The following is a 16,952-nucleotide window of genomic DNA, read 5'->3' as shown; positions in this document are numbered from 1 at the left end:
AGAAATTAAGGCGAGAATAGAACGAGCTAGAGCAGCATTTAGCAATATGAAAAAGCTCCTCATAAGCAGGGATTTGTCTCTTCCCCTAAAACTACGTCTAGTTAAATGCTACATTTTTCCGATCTTACGGTATGGTGTGGAGGGCTGGACGCTGACGGAGACGCTCACGAATAAACTAGAAGCATTCGAAATGTGGGTGTACCGACGCATTCCTCGTATATTCTGGACCGAACATGTCACCAACATAGAGGTAATCCAAAGAATCGGAAAGGAGAAAGAAATCGTGAATACAATTAAACAAAGAAAGCTTGAATATCTAGGCCACATATTGAGACACGATAAGTACCGTCTACTGCAATTGATTGTCCAGGGAAAAATAGACAGTAAGCGAGGGCCAGGCAGGAGAAGACACTCGTGGTTCCAAAATCTGAGGAAGTGGTTCGGGCTCACATCGGTCGAACTATTCAGAAGCGCCGCAAACAAGATCAGAATTGCCATGTTAATAGCCAACGTTCGCAACGGACAGGGCACTTGAAGAACAAGAAGAAAAAAACCAATGGGTAACTTTTTGTGGCATCGCATGTGACATGTAAGTAAATAAAAACTATTTTTAAAGTTATACTTCTTTAGACGCGATTGGGAAAAATTGATGAGAGTGAATTTTTATAAAATTCACAGAATGAAGTACGCGCATATTCACAGCATGAAGTTAGTTGCTACATCTAAATCTTTTAAGTTAGGTATTAATGCAAATAAAGTGTGAGTAAAAATATATTGGTGTTTTTGTTAATTCGAGAAAAAAAATATAATGGTGTTTTTGTTAATTCGATTATATTAGGACGGTGATAGATATTTACTGATGATTTGTATATTTTATATGTATATTTTTGTGTGTAAAAATCGACCCGGTTCAGTAGTTTTCATCTACTTTATAATTACGTACAAATTACATTTATCAGTTACTTTAGGACCTTACTGTATAATATATTAATATTAAGTGTTCATTGACGAACTTGGCACGGTTAATAAAAAAACTTGTAAATCCACCAAAAGAAAATTTTTATTTTCGTAACTGAAAAAATATTTTATTTTGCCAGTCTTAATTTTGAAAAAAGGTGAAGGTAAATTTTTTTAAATACTATATTATGACGTAGTTTACTTTAAAAATAATCAGTATTTCGATCAATTGGTAAAAACATTTAAGTACACAAATTAATAATTCGAAATTCAACATTTTCTCCGATAATTTTATTTGAATGTTGGATACAGATTAGTACAACTCTGTAAATGTCTCTCTGGGGGTTTGTGTTACAATAGGTATCAATATTACCAATATTGATACCTATATCGGATTACCAATAGGTCGGTTTTTAAAATTTCGCATAGATCTTGTCCCTCACTATAATGTATTTAGTAAAAAAGAGAATAAATCAATCTTTTACAAAAATTGTGGACTAGTTTTTGTACGTAAATAAATATTTTAAATACACACAATATTTTATATAAACAAGATACACAAAATTAAACTGCGTCTACTAAAAGGTTAATGAAAAGTATTAGTTTTTATACCTTATCATTAAATGTATTTTATTTTTATTGTTTTTCTTTGTATACATTTACATTATATATTATTCATTCATTATCGTATTATTTCGTAACTTCTTAATATGTTACTGTATTATTTATTAATTTCTACTACTTTTGTGTACATCTAAAAATGGCTGTTTAATTTCTATTGTAAGATGACAGACAATAGTTTTTGTCACATATATGTTATATATATAATAATAAAATTGTCATTTATATGGTAACCAATAATTAGATTATGTAAATTGTGCAGTTAAAAAATATTAATAAAAGGTATTTTTTGTAATTATAGTATTATTTAAATTACATAAGAAAGAATACGAAAATTAAAAATCCATCGTATAAAAAATACTAACTAGACAAAATAAAATATCTGATAACATACCAAAAATGATCTACCATTTCTGCTGATTTAAAAAATTCCACTAGAAAAATAGTAAACTACGAGAGAAAACGTCGAAATATCGTCGCATTAGGCCGTTTGTGAGGGAGCTCGCATTGAGTCTTCCCTGCAAGAGTTTCGCCGACAGACTGCTCCAAACTCTAACTGACTCTATGCTGTTTTGTTGAAAATGCCATTGTAAGGGCGAGCTGGGGAGTGATTGGTTACTTGCAGGAAGAGGTTACATACGTTTAAGTTTTTCTATTAGTACGGACAACTGGATATTATGTAACACATTTTATTTGTTAAACTATAAATATAAGACGTTAAATGCCAAATTGTTGATAATTCTTACACAAAACTCATATTATGTGGAAATTAAATGACGAACATGAATGTCATCACACGAAAAAATTAAAAAAAAAACAAAAGTAAATCAAATAAAAAGCAATTGTTGATTAACAAAAGATAGAGTGATATTACTTTTTAACATTTTTTTTAAATTTTTTAATTTTTAATTTTCTCCAACATACAGCACTATTGAGTGTCCCATACCGCTTTGAAAGCAATTCTTGGTCATTGTGTGTAAGTGACCACGTTTCTGACCCGTATGTTTGGACAGTATTTCTATGATACTAAGGAATGTTTTTACGTAAAAAAACAAAAGCTGATTTTTTGAAAATTTAGAAAGTAAAAGGCCCTTTAAAGAAACGTAAATTGAAAGAAAGAGACTATTTACCGATCCACGATCGGCGAGCATAGTCTTCATGCTGTCAGCAACCAAAATGGTTTACGCCTGATTGAACTCGCAGCATCATTGGGAATGGTGGTAGTAAGTATATGTTTTCCTTACAAAAATATCCACAAAGCCACATGGCAATCACCAGACGGTCAAACAAGAAACCAAATTGACCATGTACTAATTGATAGTCGACATTTCTCGGACGTACTAGATGTAGGAGCATGTAGAGGTGCTAATATAGACTCTGACCACTACCTTGCAAGAACAAAACTCAGGGCTCGTATATCAAACGCTAAGAAGGGCCAGAGCACAAAATCAACGAAATATAATACTGATGTGCTAAAATCTGAAGACGCTAGGGATAACTACAGGAAAATTTTAAATGAAGAGCTGATAAGAATTGACGAAAATTTAAGTATAGAAGAACACTGGACCAAATGCAAGGAAGCCATCCATACAGCGGCTAAAGGCTTTTTAAAACCTAACCAGGCTAAAATAAACGAAGATTGTTTTGACGAAGAATGTAGATCCATTAACCAACAGAAAAATAAAGCATATAAGAGACTTCACCAGCTCAGAACGAGATCAAACCTGGAAGACTATGAAAATCTTAGACGAGAAGAAAAAAAGACGTTTAGAAGGAAAAACAAAGAGCCATACGAAAACGCTCTAATCGAGATTGTTAACCACCACAATAGAAAAGACTCGCGAAAATTCTACCAGAAGATAAACAGCTGCAGAAAAGAATTCAAACCGAGAATAACAGCATGTAAAGACAGAGATGGTTCCATAATTAGTGACAAAGAACAGATACTAAACAGGTGGATGAATCATTTTGAAGAACTGCTTAGCGACAGTCGTGAAGAAGACCAAATAGAAATTACTTTGCCTGAAATTGATGAAAACGCTCAAGAGTAGCCCCCCACCGAAGAAGAAATTAGAGAAGCCATTTCAAAACTGAAAAATAACAAAGCCCCCGGTTTGGGCAATCTTCCTGCCGAACTCTTTAAAAATGATGGTGACCCTTTTTAAACACATGCATAAATTAGTAACCGAAATCTGGCAACGGAAGGAAACGCCCGCGGACTGGAAATTAGGTGTAATGCACCCTCTTCACGAAAAGGGAGATATGATGGTGTGTGATAATTATAGAGACATCACCCTACTTAACGTGGCATATAAAGTATTATCCAAGGTATTGTACAGAAGATTGATCCCCTATGCTGTACAAATATTTGGGAACTACCAGTACAGTTTCCCACCCAATAAATTAACAACGGATCAAATTTTCACGTCAGGCAGATTCTTAAGAAAACGCTTGAGTTCGGAGTCGACACCCACCACATATTCGTAGATTTCAAAGCCGCATACGACTCAGTCAACAAACAAAAACTTCTACAGGCTATGGTGGAATTTCCAATACCGCTTCATCTTGTTTAACTAACGGAACTTACACTCACAGGCGTAGAGAGTGTAGTCAGAATCCAAAACGACTTTTCAAGACCGTTCCATTGTAAAAATGGACTGAGACAGGAAGATGAACTGTCGTGTCTCTTATTTAACCTTGCACTAGAAAAAGTAATTCGAGAGTGCCATATTAATACAAATGGCATCATCTTTAATAAATCTGTACAAGTGGTTAGATATGCAGATGACATAGATATTAGTGCTAGGTCTACAGAATCTCTGATCGAAGCATTTCGATCACTAAGGGCGTCTGCACTGAGAATGGGATTAAAAATAAACGCACAGAAAACCAAATATATATGTTGTACTAGATCAGGCAACCAGATACCTAGACTATTAATTGATGATCTGGAACTGGAAGGTGTGGGTGTGGACACCTTCGTCTATCTGGGCTCGCTGCTGACCAAAGACAACAATGTCAGCGAAGAAATTAGAAGAAGAATAGTGTTTATAAGTGCTATTCTGGCTTGAGGAAACAGATGACCCCAAAACTACCCAGAAAAACTAAAGTTATAAAACACTAATAAAAGGCCAGTGTTAACATACGGGCCAGAAACGCGGTCACTTATACAGAACGACCAAGAATTGCTTAAACTTTTCGAGAGAAAAATTCTAAGGAAAATATATGGAGGAGTCCAAGAACAGGATTTTTGGCGTAGACGCTATAACTTTGAGTTATACAGAAGTTTTGGGGAACCTGACGTTGTAAAATGTATTAAATTAGCACGCTTTCGATGGATAGGACATGTAATTAGGCGAGATGAAGATGCAACGATCAGAAAAATTTTCGACCGAAGAGGACCAGTGGGAAGACGAGCCAGAGGAAGACAAAAACTTAGGTATCAAGATAACATAGAAGATGATCTAAAATCCATCGGAGTTAAAGCATGGAGAAGAGTTGTCAGAGACAGGGGCGAATGGAAGATTGTTCTGAAGAAGGCTTTGGCTCATAACGAGCTGTAATGCCACTGATGATGATGATACCACTTTGAAATCTTTTTTTGTGCTTTTTGTTTACTCTTAAAAGTTATACAACATATTTTCTGGCGCAGGTTTCTCTTCTTCTTTTAGTACCTATCCGTTTCGGATGTTGGCAACCATCATGATAATCTGTATTTTGCAAACTATCTATCTATCTATATAAGGATTTTTACAGCTGTCGCCGCCTTCCTTCTTTCAGCCAACGTCTCCAGTCCTTTCTGTTCTGCCATTCTCCATCTCTAATGTCTCCTCTTTCCATGGCCTCGTCCACTTCATCCATCCTTGATCTTCGGGGTCTACCTCTTTTCCTCCTTCCTATTGGGCTCCAATCCGAAATCTTTGCTATCCACCTCGTATATTTGAACAGATCATACAAGGTGGATTTTGCAAACTGCTGCTCTGAAAAGATTTGTGGTTGTTGTGTTAAACCACTTACGTCGATTTTTCACCCAGAAAATCCTTCACCTTCCTGGTCCTCGTTTTCCTTCTACTTTTCCTTGTAGAATTAATTGCATTAAAATTGTTGTTTTAGTATTTTTCTTACAATATCGTCTTTATTTTTTGGAGTTTTAGTGAGACTGACAAACCGAATTTTATTTTTATATATACAGATACAGATTTATAAGGCTCCTGCCCAGATGGAATACTTGTAAAAATGTTGAAGGAGGGGAGTAAAATTATTCTCGAAGAATTGAAAAATTTTTTCAACGAATGTCTTCACAGAGGGGAAGTTCCAAATGATTGGAATGGAAGTTTGACAATACTTCTCTTCAAAAAAGGAGACAGGGGAGATCTGAAGAACTATAGGCCAATCTTCCTACTGTTTCAAATGTATAAACTCTTTATGAGAGTAAAAACTAACATGTTAACGTCGAAACTCGATAGCTATCAACCAGTGGAGTATGCAGGATTCCTAAAGGGTTACAGTACAGCGGATCATCTTCTTACAGTCAGAACGCTAATAGAGAAAGCCAATGAATATCACTTGAACTTATACATTGGCTTCATTGATTATGAAAAGGCATTCGACTCCATAGAACTTTGGGCAATAGAGAGAGCTATGAACAACTGCAGGATAGACTCCCAAAATGCTCATACATAATATTTACAAGAAAGCTACACCAATCAACAGAGGAGTTCTCCAGGGAGATGTTATCTCACCAAAGTTATTCACATTTGGACTGCAAGACGTGTTCAAAGACATTAACTGGGCAGATAAAGGAATAAATGTTAATGAAAGAAAACTGAGTCCTTTGAGATATGCTGATGACATTGTAATATTCGCTACAAGTTTCGGAGAACTACAGACCATGATGACGCAACTATTTAAAACTTCGGAAAAAGTTGGTCTTAAGATGACAAACATAAAAACAAAAATAATGACAAATACACAGAACATTAGAGAAATAACGCTGAACGATATAAATTTAAAAACAGTAAGCGAATACATCTACCTGGGACAGATAATGAAAGCTAACAAAGAAAATCAAAATGACGAAATTATCAAAAGAATTAGGTTAGCGTGGGCAGGATTTGGAAAACTGAGTTGGATCTTGAAAAGCACTAAAATAGAACAATAGTTGAAAACCAGAATTTACGATCAGTGTATCCTCCCTATATTCACGTATGGTTCACAGATGTGGACACTCACCAAGTCTAATATGGATAAAATAGTAAAGACACAAAGAGCGATGGAAAGATCAATGCTCGGGGTGAGACTTATAGACCAAAAAACCAACAAATGGATTAGAAGCAAATCCAAAGTAAAAGACGAAGGAGAACATGCTGCCAAATTAAAATGGAGCTTCACATGACACAATGCCCGACTGAATAATAAAAGATGGAACCACGAAATACAATAATGGAGACCATGGTTAGGAAAGAGAAGCAGAGGAAGACCACAAATGAGATGTTCTGATGACATTAAGAGCATCGGAGGACACAACTGGAAGCAAGTGGCGCAAAATAGAAACCACTGGATTGATTTGGGGGAGGCCTATGCCCAAAGCTGGATTACTTAAGGCTGAAGAAGAAGAAGATATTAACAGATGCAATTTTCATTATAAGGCAGTTGATGGAAAAATCACGAATAAAGAAAAAAATCTTAAATAAATTCCTTTTTATTTTGAATACGTTTTTGTAATTTCTACACACTTTTAAACGCACCATAGATTTGGATGTCGCTATTATTACAAATACTATTAAAACTTCATTACAAACTGAATTTTTAGTGGAAAATATAAAGGGAACCATTCGCTTTCCATTTCCTCGTAATTTTCACCCCATTTAAGAGAAAACTTCCAACCCTAAAACGCTATTAAAATATTAACATGGACATTAAAACAAAATTTTGCATTCGGGCCGCCACAAGTAGACAGTGAATTTGTCACTGATCCCTGCCCACCTCCGTCGCGGAGCGCCGTCCCATCCGACAGAATGTTATGAATAAGGGTGCGCGCATGTGTTATAGCCACGAGAGATTCCGCCACCGGCGGAAGAGAGACGCGGGGATGATTTTATGATCAATTATCTAAGTTGTTTTTATTTCGTAGTTCCTTCTAGATTTTCACGTTTTTTAGGCGCTTCCTCTAATCTTTAATCCACCTCACACCCGTTTTTTATAAGATTTTATTGGGGGAGAGTGCGGAGATTTCGGGATCTCCGGATTTACGATATAAAGGAAGTTGCCTCAAGGTGTCTCTTTCATATATTGTTAAAAATAGACCGAGATAAAAGTTCTCAAATACGTAGGCAAAATAGAATTTTAATAGTAATTAAAAGAAGTAATACCCACTTTTGAAGCTTAAAGAGGTTAAATAATTAAATGTATAATACAAATGCAAAAAAAATTGTGTAAAATTACAATTTATCAAGAAATGTTACCTAATATTCTATCAAAAACTATTCTAACACGATGATTTGTCTGCGGCAAATCATACATAGGACAGACCAAACGAAGAATACAGGTTAGACGAAAAGAACACCGAAAATACATCAAAAGAAAGAAAAGGTGTCATCTATAGCACAACATGGTATAATCACAGGATATAAAATAAACTTGAATACGATAACGATTCTAACTAACACACATTCTATTCTTAATCACAAGAAACACAGCATTACAGTGAAGCAGACACGGCCTATTGAACAATACTTCCTGGAATTGATGGGAGAAAGTCTTTGCTTCAGCCCAACGGCAACCTATCTGTGAGTCCAGTTTACCAGGATTTTTAACTGGCATGCTGATCTAAAGGTAACTTTTGATAGGGCAAGAAACAGAGAGTTTGTCTCCTAGTTCCACTTGCAAGAAATATTGGCAAAACGCAAGCGAAATCTCTCATTTACACTTATAAAACCTACATTTTTGATCTGTTATATAATACAAATACAGTGCTAGTCAAAAGTCCGTTTCCCCCTCGTAACTTTTAAACGGTGATACTTATAACAGTGAAATTTGGAAGGAAGTAATAAACAGATGTAGGCTTCTTAACTAGTTGTAACAAGTGACGTAATAGTGACAGATGACGTTACAGCGCCACTGTGACAGATAATTTTAAATAGGACCTTATGACAAGTGATACCTCGTTTGAAAAGTATCGAAAATACCTATCAACCATACTAATTTTATTTGAGTTTATGCTCATTTTGATGAATAAATTAAGTAAACGCTAAAATTGTAGTTTCTGATTTAATTAATAAATTCCTATAAAAATCTCCGCCTTTGGTTACTTGTTAAAAAGGTGACGTTTTTCAATTCTCTAATTGTTTTAATATACCTGTTCAATCATACTAATTTTGTTTGGATTGATGAAGATGATTTTGACGAATAAATTAAATAAATACTAAAATTCTAGTTTAGCATTGAATAAAAATTCTAACGTCCGCATTTGGTTATTTGTCAAAAAAGTTGACGTTTGTCAATTCTCTAGTTGGTTTTAGTTTGCAAAAGCGTTTATAGCTCAATATGTAGTTTCTGTTTCTGCTTAGTTTAGTCAATTCCCTGGCCAATTTAGCTAATTTCCTAAAAAAAAGTACCTGGTATCATTGGCTGATGTATTTTTTTAAAAGAAAGTTTTTGGGATTGAAATTGAATCAAAAACACTGCAAACAACACACAACTGTGTCCCACACAAACTTCAAATAGTCTGAAGTGACCATGGAACACCAAAATGAACAATTTTTTGGAATTTGGACACTTATTCGGGCTTCGGATTTTCCTGGATGACAACAGACTGCAATCTTCAACACTCGACCACTCAATTCCTTCTTAAAACCATGTGGATCTCTCAAATGGTAGGAAACGCCGTCTTACAAATCTCTCATATAGGGCACAGTATAAACAATCGGTGATTAACTCAACAAAAACCACCAAATAGCATTTTGAGCCCAAATTCACCTCTCAACTTAAAAAAATTGCCGGCTTTGAAGACTACATGCCGAAAGCTATCTCTTTCAAAATTCAAATCTAAATAACTCGTTTTTCTTCCTCTTGGTTCATTCGACCTTTCACAACCCCTAGACCAGTTTTCGCTGCTGGCCAATCGGAATTTTTTCTAATGACGCTTTTTATTCGATTATAGACCTTAAGAGTGCTGGGCTTTTAAAATTGTAGGAATCTATTTAATTAAAACATAAATGTTATTTACGCAGTTAATATTTCTCTTAGATGTGTCGCAAAACACATGTGTAAACAAAAAATTCAAGGAATTTTTATACATAGCCAGGGGCGTAACAAATAATTTCTTTACATTAAATATTCGATAGTTAGAAGGAAATAATTTATGCTACAGGACTAAATGATAAGTGGGATTCAGATATGGAAATAAAAACACGAATAGAACAGGCTAGGAACATGTACAATAAATGGAAGCAAATTGTCTGTCACTGAAAACTAAGCTTAGACATCGGAATTAGAGTTATTAAATGCTAAGTTTTGTCAGTCCTTCTGTATGGAGTTAAAGCCTGGATATTAAAATTAAATACCATGAGACGGCTAAAAGCCTTTGAAATGTGGCTTTATCGCAGAATGCAGAAGGACAATGTCATGGATTCGCAATATCAGAACTTGGACGGGCATGAAATTTGAACAATTACTAAGTTTCGCAGAATAGAGAACATTTTTATGTAGTGCTCGCAAACCTCGAGTAATGGAGTGAATCAGAAGAATATTGAAAATTAAGAATTCTTACGATAATTACAGTTTTCTAAGCAATAAGTAATTAGACAATCAACATTAAAAAATCGCCATTTTAAAGCTTTAAACGTGTTTTATTAAATGATTACCTCCAAATTCGTTCAAAATGCTTTACTTTTTACTGGTGGACTAAAGTACTTAAAATTGTGTATTTTTGGCCTTAAATTATCAACAAATTAAAAAAGTCGCTTATCGAGGTGAATAAAACTTGAAAAACTTGTCAGACACCTGGCCGGATCAAAGATATAAGGTACTTTTTTACTATATTTCTCTGGACTATTAAATCAATCTTTGAAAACTTCGTGCTAAAGATTTTGACCATAATATATAATAAAATATAGGGTGTATGCTTGTGACCGTTATATTCCTCACAAACATAATATATTATTTTTCTCACTTAACCTAAAAACGAAAAAATTGCATTATAATTACAGTTGGATTAACTTCAAACACGAACCGTATACTCTTTGTTTGATCAATTGTTCAGGGATTTTCCCCCGTGTATTTTTTCAGAAGAAAACAAAGAACAAAGTATAAATTCAAGAACGTTTGTACGTAATGGACGTACGCCGTAGCTCGGAAGTTTGAGTCCATCGGGAGTTTAAATTTTGATTTTGCTGCTCCGAAAGAGCGGATATAAATTAAAACAACGGATTAAAAACGAAAAAAGAAACAGATACCTACATGATGTATTTATTAAGTACAACAGGAACGAAAACAAATACAGAGTAGATGAAAACATTGAAGCTTTTAGGAGTTTATTTTGTTTAATTGAACAAAAATATATTCATCCTTTGTTACTTTATATACTTAATTTTCACGGCACTAAGTCAATGTGAAACTATGTTCATACTTATTTTGTAGTTTGGTCGTATTAATTAGATTAGATAGTACATTGCGGTAACGTGTACCTGCTGTTAAAGAATTGTATACCATATACAGGATGTACCTCCTAGTAGCGGCATACGGGCAACACTACAGTAGCTAAGAGAGCAGTCCTTAGAGTAAACATATATATATATATATATATATATATATATATATATATATATATATATATATATATATATATATATATATAATGTCGGTTTACAACGTTCTTCGACGTCTTCCGATTTCTAATCTCCATCTCATTATATCGTTCCATAGATGGTCCTCCAGTTCTCTTTCTCTGATTTCTTTATCAACTCCTTCTCTCCAACTTCTTCTAGGCCTTCCTGGTCTTCGCCTACCTCTTGGTTGCCATTCAAGAATTTGTCTTGGTATTCTATTCTCCGGCATTCTTATTACGTGTCCGTACCACCTGAGTTGTGTCGTTTTGATGTCATCAACAATATTATGTGTAACCCCCATGATTTCTCGGACTCTCTCGTTTGTTATTCTGTCGCGTCTGGAGATTCCCGCCGAGCGGCGCCAGAAGTCCATTTCTGTTGCTCTAAGCATTTTCTCTGTTCTGTCTTTTAGGGGCCACACTTCGCATCCATATGTTGTGATACTTTTTATTATGGTGTTGTATATTCTTCTTTTATTTTCTTTAGAGATGTTTTTATCCCACAGTATGCTGTTCAGTAAGGCTATGCCTTTCCTTCCCTGTGTATTTCGTTCCTTAATGGCTGCATCTAATTTTCCGTCCTGAGTGATCTTTACTCCTAGGTATTTGTAGTCATCACATAGTTTGATCTCTTGATTTTCCTCTACGAGAAGGTTATGTTGATCTCCTCCGATACTCATGTACTCAGTTTTTTCCATATTCACTTCCAAACCCCACTCTGTAAACTCTTCTAATAGTTTTCGCATCATGTAACTAAGGTCTTCAGAGTCCTGTGCGATGATGACCTGGTCATCCGCAAAGCACAGAGTGTACAAAGTTAAGTCTATTAGTGGTATGCCCATATTCGTACATTTTTTCTTTTATTTGTTGAGTGCTGCTACGAGGTATATTTTGAATAATGTTGGGGATATACAGCAGCCTTGTCTTAGTCCTTCAGTCACTTTGAATCCCGGTGTTATCAGATTTCCTGTTTTAATTCTTGTTGTTTGTTGGTAGTACAACGTTTTTACTGCTTCAATCAATTCTACATTTATATTTGTTTTCCCCAGTGCCTCCCATAATTTATCAAGCGGGATACTATCATATGCTTTCCTAAGGTCTACGAACGTCAGATGGACTTCTTGGCCACGAGCAACTTTCTTTTCAATTATCTGAGTAATAGAGAAGACATGGTCTATTGTAGATCGACCTGCACGAAAGCCAGCCTGTTCTTCGGCTTCCATATCTTGGTATTCTTCTTCTATTCGATTTTTTATTATTTTCCCATATATTCTGCTAATACTACTAGTAACTGCAATTCCTCTATAGTTTTCAGGTTTCGATTTATCTCCCTTTTTATGGATGGTGCTCATATGCGATTCTTTCCATTCCTCAGGTATTTCATATTTATTTATGCATTCCTGGAAAAGTTGTCGTAGTCGTTGAATTAGTATTTTGGGTCCATGTTTAATGAGTTCCGGAGCTACATTTCCGGGGCTAGGTGATTTGCCATTCTTTAGATGTCTGCATACGGTTTCGACTTCTCTCTCATTTATTCTGATTGGTGATCCTATCAGCCTGACGCCTTGTAAACCATAGTTCTCTATCTGTTTGAAAGGCTCTCTTGTCTCTGTTATTAAATCTTTAAAGTATTCTTCCCAAGTTTACGGTGATATGGACTGGATAATATCTCTTTTTCTGTTGTTTCTTAAATTTTTTAACAGTTTCCAGCTTTCTGAACTTTGGCTTCCACCAATGTATGTATTTATCATGGTGCACTTTTTTTCCCAGGATTCATTTTTCTTTTGGCATATTTTTCTTGTGACCATCGCTTGCATTCTTTTGTATTCGATTCTGTCTTCCACATTTCTTGTGTTCAGATATTTTTGATACAATTTTCTCTTTTGTGTTATTTCCTGCGAAATATCTTGATCCCACCAATATGGTTTTTGTTGTCCGATCTTTTCATATCGCCCTAGTGCTTCTAGGGTAGCGGCGTGTATACATTCTTTGATGGTTTTGTATAACTGATTAACATTCCTGGTATTATCTTCCGTTTCAATTTTTGTTTTGTTCCAGTCTAGTTTTCTAACACTTTCTTGGTGTAAACTATTCAAATTGTATCGTACTTCTTGTACTTGCTGCTTTGTATGATTATCTTGTGTCGTTTTCTGTTCTCTTTTATGTGGAAATGAAATATCTGAACGTAGGAGGTAGTGGTCACTGCCGCAAGTGGGTCCTCTACATGCTCTTACGTCTTCTGTTTTCAGTCGACTTTTTTGTTTGAGGATGACATAGTCTATAACTAATTTTAAGTTTCGGGTTTCCTGAGTCCACGTATATTTATGAATGTTTCTATGTTGGAAATATCCATTCATGATTCTGAGTCCATTCTGATCACATAGAGTAAACATCCTTGTCTATATCGAAAAATGTAAGCAGTTGCAAGGTAATACTGAACTTGGGTTGCATTGGTAGTATGGCGGGCCAAGACTAAAGCGGGTCCTAGGCAACATTTTAATTCCTGGCCTTTTATCAGTCGTGACACATACTTTGTGTTTGGTAGTTTAGTTTCAAAGCATATAGTATGTAATTCCATTTAATTATCGGATCCCAAGAAAAAAAAAATGGAAGACCTAAAAAGAGATGGGAAGACGAAGTCAATGAGGATGCCAGGAACTGCCTGGGAATGCGTTCATGAAAAAGAACAGCGGTAAATCGAGATGATTGGAGAAGCCTGTTGAAGGAGGCCAAGGCCCGATTTGGGCTGTAGCGCCATTGGATGGATGGAAGAAAAAAAATAATATACATGTACAAAAATTAAACAAACATAGTTGATTAAAACAAACCTAAACAAATATACCCAGATTGATTTGTTATATTGCCTTTTTTCTCACTTTTAATTCTGCAAAACCGTTTATTGGTTTGTCATAGTTAATAAAGTTACTTAATAACTCTTTCTATATAAAGTAATGATAAACTATTTAATTTTTTAATTAAACCAGAATTGTGTTTAAATGTGAGAATGTTGCAATAATATTCTTTCTCTGAATAAATGACTACATGGATACTTGTACAGGTGAAATATTTTCTTTACGTTGAACAGTCTTAAATTGTAATATATACTTCATTTTTCAGTTATGCTAGGTTTAAATATTCCTCTTCTACTTTTAATTCCTCTATTGAAAAGTCTCTAACATCACTATCACAAAAATTGTTTTGAATTTATTGTTAATAGTTTTATTTCCCTCAGATCTTTACGCGATTAGTAAAGAATCGCACACAACAACAAAAAATATAAAAATGTTGTTCGCCACTGAACCTTATTTCATGTTCTGGAATTTCCTTACGGAATAGTTTTTTATCATTGGTATAAAAATGCAATATCTTTAACTTTGTCTGCTTCTTTTGAATGAATATTACTCAATGAATCATATATTGAAACTGCTATACTTAGGTATTCGTCTTTTTGTTGAAGTCTTGTTACTCAAATGTATCATTTTTTTGAGGAAAAATGACGTACACAATGTATAATTTCTTCATAATTATCCTTAAAAAGATTTCACAGCATCGGAACGAGCAGAATACCTGGTGTCACAAATAAGTTTAATACTCTGTGTTTGCCCTTACAAAATTTTTGTAATGCATTTCAGCATTTCACCTATGTGTAGAACTTGAAAACAAATACGTACTATTCCTGAGCGATATTGAAAAAAGTTCAAATTTTCATTTTCCATGAAAATTTCGACAGTAGCGTTTCCAATTAAATTTAAGAATGATAAGCGTATGATATGAAATGGGCAGACAAATATAATGTTTTATTCTGGATTGGGATCCCTTATATTTACCTGATATATTTAACGCATTATCATAACGCTCAACATATCAGATCATCATCATATCAGAAATTCAACAGAAATTAAACAGCGAATAATAAAAGCAAAAGCAGCATTCGTTAGAATGAGAACCATTTTCAACAGTCGTGACATATCATTAAAAACAAACTGTCGTCTATTGAACTGCTACATATTCACAGTTCTGCTCTACGGAATGGAAGCGTGGACACTGACTGTTGCATCTATGAATCGGCTCGAAGCTTTCGAAATGTGGTGTTAAAGGCGCATCTTACGTATATCCTGGGTTGACAGAGTAACTAATGTGGAGGTCCTGCGTAGAATGGGGAAAGAATGTGAAATATCTAGGATATGTAATGAGAAATCAAGAACGTTACGGCCTTTTCCAGCTGATTCTCCAAGGGAAGGTAAATGGTAAGAGAGGACCGGGAAAGAAGACGCATTTCCTGGCTTCAAAATTTACGAAAGTGGTATAACACGACTACCACTGAACTGTTCCGCGCTGCAATAAACAAAGTAAAGATAGCCGTGATGATCGCCAACATCTGGAACGGATAGGCAGTATAAGAAGAAGAAGAAGATCATAACGCTGTCCCCATCACTGGAGTTGGATTATTATCACTCATAATAAGCACGGGAACGCTTGTCCAACCTTGTCAACTATCAATCACCGATTGGGTATAATTTAGACACGTTTCAGCAATGATTATAAGTATTACGTTTTTCTGTTAAATAAGAACAAAAATTAATTATAAAAATTAAAAAGTAAAAACCTAATTTTCGAGCCCCAAAAATTACGGGCCCTAGGCACGTGCCTAGGTTGCTTAGGCCTTAGTCCGCCCCTATGTTAGACCAATCCTACTGGACATATTGAAAAGAGAAAATGTATTTAGAATCAAATATATAATAGAATCAAAAAAAGACCTTTTCCAAAATAATTTATTACATCATAAAAAATTATGAAATGATGACATTTAAATAAAAACACTTAAACCTTTGGACCAAATCCGACCCGATCAGTGTGAAGTTAGCTAACAGGACATTGATTTGACCTGACATAATACGGAACGTGACAATTTACGTGAAACATGACATTTGACGTAAGACATTTTCGGTAACAATTGACGTATAATGTTTCGTTTCACGAAAAGCGTGAAATTTTACATGACACATGACCTCAAACATTACGTAAAATGTCACGTTTCAAGTAAGATGTCAGTTAAATATCACGTTTCACGTTAGATGTCTAGTTAAATGTCACGTTTCACGTCAAAATTAAGTAAAATGTTACGTTTAATATAAGCGTAACATAAAATGTGACGTTTCACGACAAAGTTTACATAAAATGTCACGTTTATTATCGTATTAATGTCGTGTTAGCTAATTTCAAGCTGTACATAAGCACAAACGTGTTAAATAAATCAAATCATCCGAAACCAGATCTAGATAACAAGAAAATACAGTCTTACCTAATTAATAATTTTCTCCCAAAAAGAAGATGTACAGCACTTACCTGAAAATAAAAAAATATTATTAGAATATTGCTAATTTAAAAACGTGTATGCATTTGAACGAAATTAAGGAAATCGGCCAATACAATAAATTCAATACAATAATAATTAAGATCCCAAATGCCATACGAGATCCCAGATCCCATACTAATAGTGGTATTTTCTTTCTATGGATTTCCTCTTTTGGTGTGGGTAACCAGATTC

At 34.7% G+C, this 16,952-nt stretch overlaps 1 protein-coding gene across 3 annotated transcripts in view; it reads right to left on the bottom strand.

Moving 5' to 3' along the window:
* The window catches only part of ASPP (Ankyrin-repeat, SH3-domain, and Proline-rich-region containing Protein), a 594,470-nt gene that overhangs the window by 477,094 nt on the left and 100,424 nt on the right, over positions 1–16,952 (bottom strand). Inside the window, exon 1 of one of the 3 annotated variants that reach the window (XM_072535840.1) lies at positions 1,973–2,111. The exons of the other annotated variants lie outside the window; for them this stretch is intronic. The gene's annotated coding sequence lies outside the window, so the exon portion shown is untranslated. Of the gene's footprint in view, positions 1–1,972; positions 2,112–16,952 lie in introns of those variants that run through there. 3 annotated transcript variants of the gene reach the window in all.

Source organism: Diabrotica undecimpunctata, chromosome 6 (assembly GCF_040954645.1).
Source record: "Diabrotica undecimpunctata isolate CICGRU chromosome 6, icDiaUnde3, whole genome shotgun sequence".
Taxonomy (NCBI): Eukaryota; Metazoa; Arthropoda; class Insecta; order Coleoptera; family Chrysomelidae; genus Diabrotica; species Diabrotica undecimpunctata.
The sequence above is the reverse complement of the archived record's forward strand: the minus strand, read 5'-3'. Positions and strand labels throughout refer to the sequence as shown.